This window comes from Seriola dumerili, unplaced genomic scaffold (assembly GCF_002260705.1).
Source record: "Seriola dumerili isolate Sdu_G_001 unplaced genomic scaffold, Sdu_1.0 BDQW01000050.1, whole genome shotgun sequence".
Classification (NCBI taxonomy): domain Eukaryota; kingdom Metazoa; phylum Chordata; class Actinopteri; order Carangiformes; family Carangidae; genus Seriola; species Seriola dumerili.
The window spans coordinates 3,654,119-3,663,899 of record NW_019174305.1 but is presented as its reverse complement, the minus strand read 5'-3'; the positions used below and the strand labels follow the sequence as shown (position 1 = coordinate 3,663,899).

At 41.9% G+C, this 9,781-nt stretch overlaps 1 protein-coding gene across 2 annotated transcripts in view; it reads left to right on the top strand.

Moving 5' to 3' along the window:
* Window positions 1-8,205, top strand: part of dtd1 (D-tyrosyl-tRNA deacylase 1) — a 34,699-nt gene extending 26,494 nt beyond the window's left edge. For both annotated transcript variants that reach the window (XM_022740072.1, XM_022740071.1), the window contains exon 6: window positions 7,067-8,205. The gene's annotated coding sequence lies outside the window, so the exon portion shown is untranslated. The remainder of the gene's footprint in view (window positions 1-7,066) is intronic.
* Window positions 8,206-9,781: the final 1,576 nt, after the last annotated feature.

Below are 9,781 nucleotides of genomic sequence, written 5' to 3'. Positions count from 1 at the left end.
TTAAACATTTTGAACCCTGCAGAAACTATATCCCTGAATGACAAATGGTCCAGTCTGGATTCATTAGCAGCCTGGACCACATCCTGACCTCAGTCCTGACTCTAAATGCACTGTTTCTTCTCTCAGGTGTTTGTACAGCACCAGGCTCTGTGTCGGGTGGAGGGCCTGCAGCCCGTCAGCGTGTCGGAGGGCCTGGCGGTGTGTCGGCGTCTCGGCGCCTGCAGGCTGCTGCTGCTGGAGCCCAGCCGCCTGGGAGTCCTGCAGCGCGTCCGCCTCAATGTCAGCCAGGACGACGTGCTCTACGCCCTGAAGGCAGACTGAAGGCGGGTCCTCTTCAGACTCGTTTATGTAAGGAATGTAAGCCAAGTCTTGTGGGACAACAGCTTTGTGCTGCCGAAGCGCAGTGTCTTTGATTTTTAATTAGGAAGAAGGTGAGACTCACTGGGTCAGCACTCTCATTTTAGGATGCTGTGAATCAGCACAAGTAAACTAATTTTATTGCAGTTAGACTTATTGTTGTTTACATGTGATATCATTTTATTTCTTAACAAATCAGGCTGTTTGCCTTGATTTGTTGTTTTTTGTTTGTTTTTTTTAGATGGGAGAGTTTGTCATGTCCCCGGTTTAAACCTTATTTAAAATGTGAGATTTTGCTCCTTCGTATTTTTATTCATATTATATAGTGCATTGTATTTGATGTTTCAGTACTTGAATATGAAATAAAACTTCCTCTTTGAGATAAACTGCTCTTTTCTTTTAAATTTACTGCCACACCACAACATCCCCTCACTACAGACTTCCTGTTACTGTATCTGTCGGTCCGTGGGTTGGAGGCCACATTACATCAGTCATATCCCGGGTTGTGGCTTCAGCGTTTTAGGGTTGGTTGATTGGTTCAACAGCATTTTATTGAATCCAAATGCAGTTCCAGATCCACTTATCAAATCCAAATCCCTTCAAATCGCTTTTTGAATCTCCTTAAGTTTAATTTTGATCATTTGTCAGTGACTGGTTGTAAATAAAGGTTGAATCAAGACCAGAACTCCTACAGCTTTCAGTGGCAGCTACTGAACTAATCATTAACAGTAATGAAGCTGTAGCTCCAACCTGAAAGGTATCTGAGCAGCAGCAGATCATTGATTCTTGATTGATTTTTGTGGCACCTGAAAGAACAGCTGGAACAAACTGACTTGCACCAGACTTTTTCACAAACTACTTGATCCAAATCCTGGAGCTCCTGATCCAGAACTCTGAGCTTAACGAGCTCCAGATATTGATTTGATATTAATAGACAGCAGAACAGGGTCTCCCCTGTATTTAACATGCTGAGATCATTTGATTGTGATAACACTTCTCTTCAGGTTTAGCAGTTGTTATCCTCAGGTATTGACTGACAGCCGGAAGATTTTCTGTATGTGCACGAGAATGGGTCCAGATGTGGAAGTACAGTATCTCACAAAAGTGAGTACACCTCTCACATTTTTGCAAATATTTTATTATATCTTTTCATGGGACAACACTATAGAAATGAAACTTTGATATAACTTAAAGTAGTGAGTGTACAGCTTGTATAGCAGTATAGATTTACTGTCCTCTCAAAATAACTCAACACACAGCCATTAATGTCTAAACAGCTGGCAACACAAGTGAGTACACCTCACAGTGAACATGTCCAAATTGTGCCCAAACTGTCAATATTTTGTGTGACCACCATTATTATCTAGCACTGCCTTAACCCTCTTGGGCATGGAATTCACCAGAGCTGCACAGGCTGCTACTGGAATCCTCTTCCACTCCTCCATGATGACATCACGGAGCTGGTGGATGTTAGACACCTTGCGCTCCTCCACCTTCCGCGTGAGGATGCCCCACAGGCGCTCAATTGGGTTTAGGTCTGGAGACATACTTGGCCAGTCCATCACCTTTACTTTCAGCTTCCTCAGCAAGGCAGTTGTCATCTTGGAGGTGTGTTTGGGTTGTTATCATGTTGGAAAACTGCCCTGCGGCCCAGTTTCCGAAGGGAGGGGATCATGCTCTGCTTCAGAATGTCACAGTACATGTTGGAATTTATGTTTCCCTCAATGAACTGCAGCTCCCCAGTGCCGGCAGCACTCATGGAGCCCCAGACCATGACGCTACCACCACCATGCTTGACTGTAGGCAAGACACAGTTGTCTTGGTACTCCTCACCAGGGTGCCGCCACACACGCTTGACACCATCTGAGCCAAACAAGTTTATCTTGGTCTCATCAGACCACAGGACATGGTTCCAGTAATCCATGTTCTTGTACTGCTTGTCTTCAGCAAACTGTTTGCAGGCTTTCTTGTGCATCAGCTTCAGAAGAGGCTTCCTTCTGGGACGACGGACATGCAGACCGATTTGATGCAGTGTGCAGCATATGGTCTGAGCACTGACAGGCTGACCTTCCACTTCTTCAACCTCTGCAGCAATGCAGGCAGCACTCATTCGTCTATTTTTTGAAGCCAACCTCTGGATATGACACTAAACATGTGGACTCAACTTCTTTGGTCGACCCCGGCGAGGCCTGTTCCAAGTGGAACCTGTCCTGGAAAACTGATGTATGATCTTGGCCACCGTGCTGTAGCTCTGTTTCAGCGTGTTAGAAATCTTCTTATAGCCTAGGCCATCTTTATGAAGAGCAACAATTCCATTTTTCACATCCTCAGAGAGTTCTTTGCCATGAGGTGCCATGTTGAATATCCAGTGACCAGTATGAGAGTATGAGAGAGAAAACACCAAATTTAACAGCCCTGCTCCCAATTCACACCTGAAACCTTGTAACACTAACGAGTCACATGACACCAGGGAGGGACAACGACACAATTGGGCACAATTTGGACATGTTCACTGAGAGGTGTACTCACTTGTGTTGCCAGCTGTTTAGACATTAATGGCTGTGTGTTGAGTTATTTTCAGAGGACAGTAAATCTACACTCCTATACAAGCTGTACACTCACTACTTTAAGTTATATCAAAGTTTCATTTCTACAGTGTCGTCCCATGAAAAGATATAAAATATTTGCAAAAATGTGAGAGGTGTACTCACTTTTGTGAGATACTGTATATATATCTCTTTTGTACTATAAACAGTTAAAGGAATATGTGCTGGCCTGTGCAATGATTAGACTGAAATACATTGCAAGAAGATATAATTGATTTGCTGGGTGTGATTTCTTTTTTTTTTCTTTTTTTTCCAATGATACCAAGAGATCTCATTGTTTTTCACAGTTTTTTTTAGCAACAGTGAATGTGAACTTTGCACTGAGATTATACACATATTATGTTTGATGATATTTAAGGTCAGTACAAAATACATGGTATGTTCTTTTCCATCATTTCAGCTTTAATAACTGCAAGAGAATATACTATCAGACCTGCTCTATGTTATGTAAATGTGTTATGGAAATTTTAGGTCTCATTTCGGTTTAGTATTTGAATAAGCACCCAGGACACTTTACCATAGAAGTGACAGCAGTGGTCTTTGTAGGTCAAACCTCAGTTCAGTTCAGCAGTACTGTTGCTCTTGTAGCACAGATCAAGTTTGAATGCTGTAACATTAATGGAAAGTTATTATTTTATTATTATAATAACTTATAATTATTTCCCCTTCTTAAGCAAATTGTAATACATTTGTCACTTGTAATTTCCTATACAAAAGATAAAACAGCATCCATCTTTAAGCTGCAGTAAGTGCACTATACTTGTTATGAACATTTGATATTTTGTATTTTATTTTATGTAATATATAAATAAAAGCTGTATTAATTGATTTTTGAGCACTTAGTGCAACAAGATGAAAACACAATATTTACATTTTATCACCTAATAACTGAGATATGACTGTGTTCTTAAACAGCTGTGTACACATCCAGTAGATACAGAGCAACATTAGCGTTCATTTGGAGTCGTGTTTCTGACCATCTTATGAACGCAAATTTTATATTCACTCTCCTTCTAGCTCTGTTTTGGTCTCTACCAACTCCTGTGGGAAATATGGCTCTATAGCTGCCAAATGCTCCTCTATGTTCACCAACTAGTGGCTAACTCTGTCTGTCTGCTGTTTGATGCTGGTTATGTAACACACAGTGGGGTTTTTGCTGGGAACAGCTGCCTGCTACTGCTAAAAATTAGGTAGCAGTGAGAATCAACCAAAACTGCAAAGTAGTGGGCCAGAAAACCAAAACAGTGAGATACTCCTCGAAGAGCAACACCTTTTATATTACACGTGGTCATTTTTTTATTAATATAAAAATATTGACTAGTGCAGCTTTAATAAAGCACAAAATGGTGTGAATTGTGAAGGAGTCAATCAGACCATTTTTTTATATTTTCCACAAGCCCAAACACCATTAATATATAAATGAAGTCAGCAAAGTTACAGATTCCATGTCTGTCTGTTTTCAGCTTTCCTTTTTTTTTTTATAACTGTCATTTATAAATGTAAAGAGCGATAACATATTACATTTTTTAAAGTTTGTTCTATCTAACAGAAACACTGAGAGATCTGAACACATTAGAGAGGAACAATGTTCAGAAAATTTAAAGCTGTGCATCTTTGTAAGAGATTTGGAGTCTATTGTCATGTACAACATGGCAGCTTTAAATTTGCAGCAAGAAGCAGCTACAGTCCCCTTCAACATCTCTGTTTTCCTTTTCCTGTCTGTGCCTGCCCTCTTTGTTGTTGTTGACATTGCAGTGAAACTCGGCAACGCTCTTGAGAGACAGACCTGTTTGTTTCTCATTGTGTGGCTCATATTGCGGGGATGGGGGTGGGGGGTGCGTGGGGGGGTGGAGGGGTTGGGGTTGCTCTTATTTGCCTTCAGTATTTGTTTACTAGTGCAAAAACAGTCAAGTTCTGGGAGAATAGAGATGGGGAGGCATTGAGTCAGCTCCCTCCGTGTCCCCTCTGCTCTCCCTGCTGAGGCTGCTGCTGGCTCCTGTGGCACAGCTCCTCTCCCTGTGTGAACTCTGGCAGGCACGCACATTAACGGATACGCCGTCAAACTGGCACTATAACTGCACTTTAACAGCAGCCGTTCTTTCTGCTCCCCCGTCCTCACAGACATGTACTGTTTGTTAGTTAAAAATATGTTTAACGCCATTATAAACATCTACAATTCACCACTGAGGTGTGTTGTTATTTTTGTCTTCTTTGGTACTGCTTCGTCTGTTGTGTAACACCCCACAGACACACACACACACACACCCTGTCCCATGTGAAACCTTCTAAGCCTGTAGTCCTATCCCAAACTCTTCTGCAGCAGGGGGGCCCTGCACTGTAATCCCCAAGTGCATGTTGGGTAAATATGTGCCCCAAGACATGGAAGCTTCAGCACCTCATTACATAAGGCCTTTTTCGTCTGACACAGAGCCAGAGCGAGGGAGATGGGAGAAAGTGGGGGACACGCGAAGAAAGGAGAAGCCGAAAAATAAGTCGCAAGTTATTTGGTTTTTCATCTGTGGGTGTGCAGCAGGGGAGTGCACACACAGCACTTCTGAAAAATGTGTGCGCTGTAGTGGTGTGGGGGGGTGGAAGAGGGAGATTTGGATGTAAGAGAGATGTCAAACAAGGGGCTTGCTTGCTGCTTGGCTTTATCACTGCATATTTTAAAGAGGGAATTGGTATTCCTGAGGTTTTCTTTTGCATGACTTAAAAATGAGCAGTGTGTGCGCTTTTCTTCGAATCATTAATTTGTGACAGTCCTCCATTATCTCCTCTGGTCTTCCCTCCTTCTCGTCTGCAATGTTCTAATTCTGATATAAACAGTTTACAAAAAGGTTTCTGCTGTGAGCAATTTCTTACCCACGCTGAAAATTACTTTTCTAATTGTTTGCAAATTACCTGTCAGAGATGTATTAAGAGAGTAGATGTAACTTCCAGTTTAAAATTTTTATATGGCTGCTTTCACAGTGCTGTGCCTATTTATATTTAATAAAGCCCACAGTCATGTTATTTGTTTGTGCAAATCTGCCATCAAATGCTGATTCCGGTTGAAACTTTCATCACTAATAATATCACTTGTGCTGATGACCCTAAGAGAATCATCTACCGACTCTACAGTGTCACTCAGCTGTATGGACTATTAGCTTCTTTCAACTCATTGTTTTTGTTTTCTAGCTTACAATCACATAAAAACAGAACCAAAAGGAGAGTGAACATTGGACTTGAAGTCAAAAGGTTGCCAAAAACACACACCAAACGACTGCTAATCTTGCTCCCCATCCACTGGATGTGTCAATATAATATTTTTTGCTAACATGTTCGCCTTCAGAAGCTTATAGAGGTGATAATTAGTTGATCAAGTGTTTTTAAAGTTTGCTCCACTGCCTTCAAGTGGCCCAAAAGTTAATTAATGCAGCTTTAAGGTGAGAAGGTGTAACCTTTGAAAAAACCTTTAGCACTGGCACAGAAGCTGAGCAATGTGCTACTCTGGGTCGGCAGAAAAAAAAAACGCTTTTTAGTCACTTGAAAAAATGTCCACAGAAGACAACTAATATCAGCTGAAGGGTTCACTTTATTTTGAATATTTTCGCTGCTTTATTTTGCCGTCAAACAGCCCTTTCCTTTGGAACTTCATTTTCTCAACCGTTGAACCATATTCCTACGCTAAACTACCGTGCGCACTGTATTACGCCACAGATCAGCTGTTTGAGTCAGACAGAGCTAAGTGTATAGGTGTACTGATCTGAATCTACTCCAGGTAATACACTGACTATAGATAAGTTCCTCACACAACACCACGTCAAATAACCTGAACTTTCACTTAAAGCTGAATTTTTTGTTTTCCCATTAAAGTCTATGATCAGTGACTTATTTCGGCTAATGTCAGCAAGTAGATATTGCTGTGTAATTGAATTAAATAAAATTCAATGTGCTATTATCCTGTAACTGCTGTTTGAGGCCCCAATGGCTGCCGCATAGAAAAAGTTATGCTTTAAACTTTTGAATCCTTTATCTTGTCCGTTGACATTGACACAAATCAATGATAACAAATGACAAGAGCCAGACACCAAATTGACTCTGTTTTGATTTTTCTCATGCAGTTGTCGTACCGGGGACAGTGAGCCCAGTTTCCTCAGGAAGGCCCTAATCCTCAGTGACTTACACCTGATTGTGGACTGTCCTCCTCCCTGTTTGGAAATCAGCTGGATTCTTTGCCGCAGAACATCTTCTACTCGCTGCTGTCCTTGGCCTCTCTTCTTCAGAATCAGATAGGGCCAGCTAGGTGTAATCAAAGTAGCAAAGAGGATGTGAGAGATTGAACAAGGGGTGCTTGGAAAGAGGGAGCATGGGTGATATGGGATAGAACAAAACATCAACAACACTACATTGAGTGGCCTAGTAGCTTTCTGTCTTTTTCCTACTGCCTTTCAGTCCATGATTCTTTCCTCCCTCTCTCTCTCTCTCTCTCTCTCTCTCTCTCTCCGTCTTCCTCTACAGACTCTCTCTACCTGTTTCACTCTCAGCCTGCTGTTCCCACTTAATCTCTGCTCAGAAACATGGCACTGACCCTGAAGCACAGCTCAGCTCTAATACCTTGACCTGCAGTACGGCAAAAGAACATCAGAACAGTGATAATGTAACAGTCTTGCCAAATTGATTGCAGCAGTGACACCTCATGATTGGTTTAGAGGTCCAACTGAAATTGCAGGTCTTCCCTTTAAATTACTTGCCGTCTAAAAAAAAAATCAATCAACAAAATTTACATTTTATAGCTAGACACAGCACAACATGTAAAAAGCCTTTAGGCTTTGAACAACAACCCACAGTAGCTCTCTGTTAATGTGGGTTGGTTGTCGGACTTTAAATAAAATGTGTAGACCCACTTAAAGGAAATAATTGTTTCGACTGCAGGGAGAGATGGTACCATTGTGCTGACTCCAGCTGTTATTGATTTTGTCGATCAAGTAACTTCAGCTTAGTGACTACAAGTCATTTTGTCTCAATTACCTGTACTTCACCTCTGTGGAGAGGAGCCGGCTGTGCGTCACTGTCACTGAACCCTTGGACCGATGTAGCTGGGCAGACTTTGGCTTCACAGAATTACATATACACCTTTTATTAAACTGTTATCCTTATTATTATTATTATTATTATTATTATTATTATTATTATTATTAATAAAGTGTCCTGCCGTCATTTAATGACAGATCTGAATGTACATTTTGTTATTTTATAAAGACGTCAGTAGAAAACATGAACCATGCAGCGTTTGTGAGTGTTTTTCCACCGTTTATTCTGCTTGTTTTATGTCATGCAAAAGCAAAGATGCTTGTCCTTATTTCTCCTCTCAGCATCACCACCTGGCCCGTCTATACTGTCCCAACTTTAGCTTTTTTTTTTTTTTTTTTTTAGTTCAAGCAAGCTATTCCTAGCCAACCATAGTGTATAGTACCCCCCCTCTTCCTCTCTCTTCTTCAAATGGTGCTGAGGCGAGGTTTCTCCATGTTGTGGTGGAGAGCAGCATGAAAGGCAGAGGAGCTGCTGTAGCCCGGACTGGGGAGCTCTTGGAGAGGGAAGACGTGACCCAGATACGTCTGCTAGCTAGCTAGCCTGCCTTAGTAGCGCTTCAGAATTGGGCTAGAGTTGCAGCTCTCCTCTGCAATGACTGCATTGTGATCCCAATACTGGACAGGTTTTACAGTGAGAGGAGGAAGGAGTCTGTGGGGCCCTGGATTATTGATGTATTGTACCAAACATCTGAGAGGACTGCAATTGATCAAAGCTGTAATGGGGTGAGAACGGGGAGTGTTGAGTGGGGCAGATGTTGAAGGTTTGTCTGTCTATGGAAGCATCTGTGTATTTCAAAGCAACATGGCTGTTTGTGTGTCTTTTGTGTGGATACCCTGAGCTGCAGGGCAGGGCAGCAGGAGTGGGCGCGGTGTCAGTTGGACATGGGAAAGTGGGTTAAATTCCAGGAATTCTCTTACATCTGAAGCCATACTGTTTCTGGTTGTCTTCTCTACAACTTATCTTACATCTTGTGTGTGTGTGAGAGTCCTTTGCCAAGCCCACTGGCTATGGAAAAACAATTTAACTGGATTTAATTTGTTGCCCCCCTCCTCCTTCCTCTTCCCTCCTTCCCCTCAGGTTTTTTTTTTCTTTTGTGTGCCTCTGAGAGGTTGGAAATTCATCTTGTTTAGTAACTTCATGCCCAGTCCGAGCTTGCTTTGCAAGTTAGACAGGCCAGGTTTCATGGCAGCTTTAAGGCCCCCATGGTCATGTGTGGATTGCTGCTGGAGTTTGCTTTCTATATGTGAAGCTAAAAAAAAATTAAGTGGTGTGCTCATTTGATTTGGAAAAAGTTTTATTTGGACACATAAACTTGGATTATTTTTCTTCAAAAATGTGATGGGCAGCTCTCTGCCACATCTCTTGCTTCCATTCCCCGCATTCCTTGTCTTCTGTTTGATCTGCCTTAGTCCCATACTCCAAAGGGTTAAAAAGGCACAATGAAACCAGTTGCCTAGAGCCCTGACCACTTTTTCCATTCTTGCTGGAAAGTTTCCAGTGCTATTTATATGAAACCTCAGGCCCAAGAATCAAGAAACCCACTTGGCCAAGATAAAGTATTTCCCATTATCCTAAAGTTTTGTTTCACTGAAATCGTTGCGTACAAAACTTCAGGAATGGCAGACACACACACACACACACACACACACACACACACACACTGGAATCTGTGGTGGTTCTCTGTTTTCTGAACACACACATGCACTGAGTGAGTAGACGACACATTTTAACAGGTACAAGTGAAA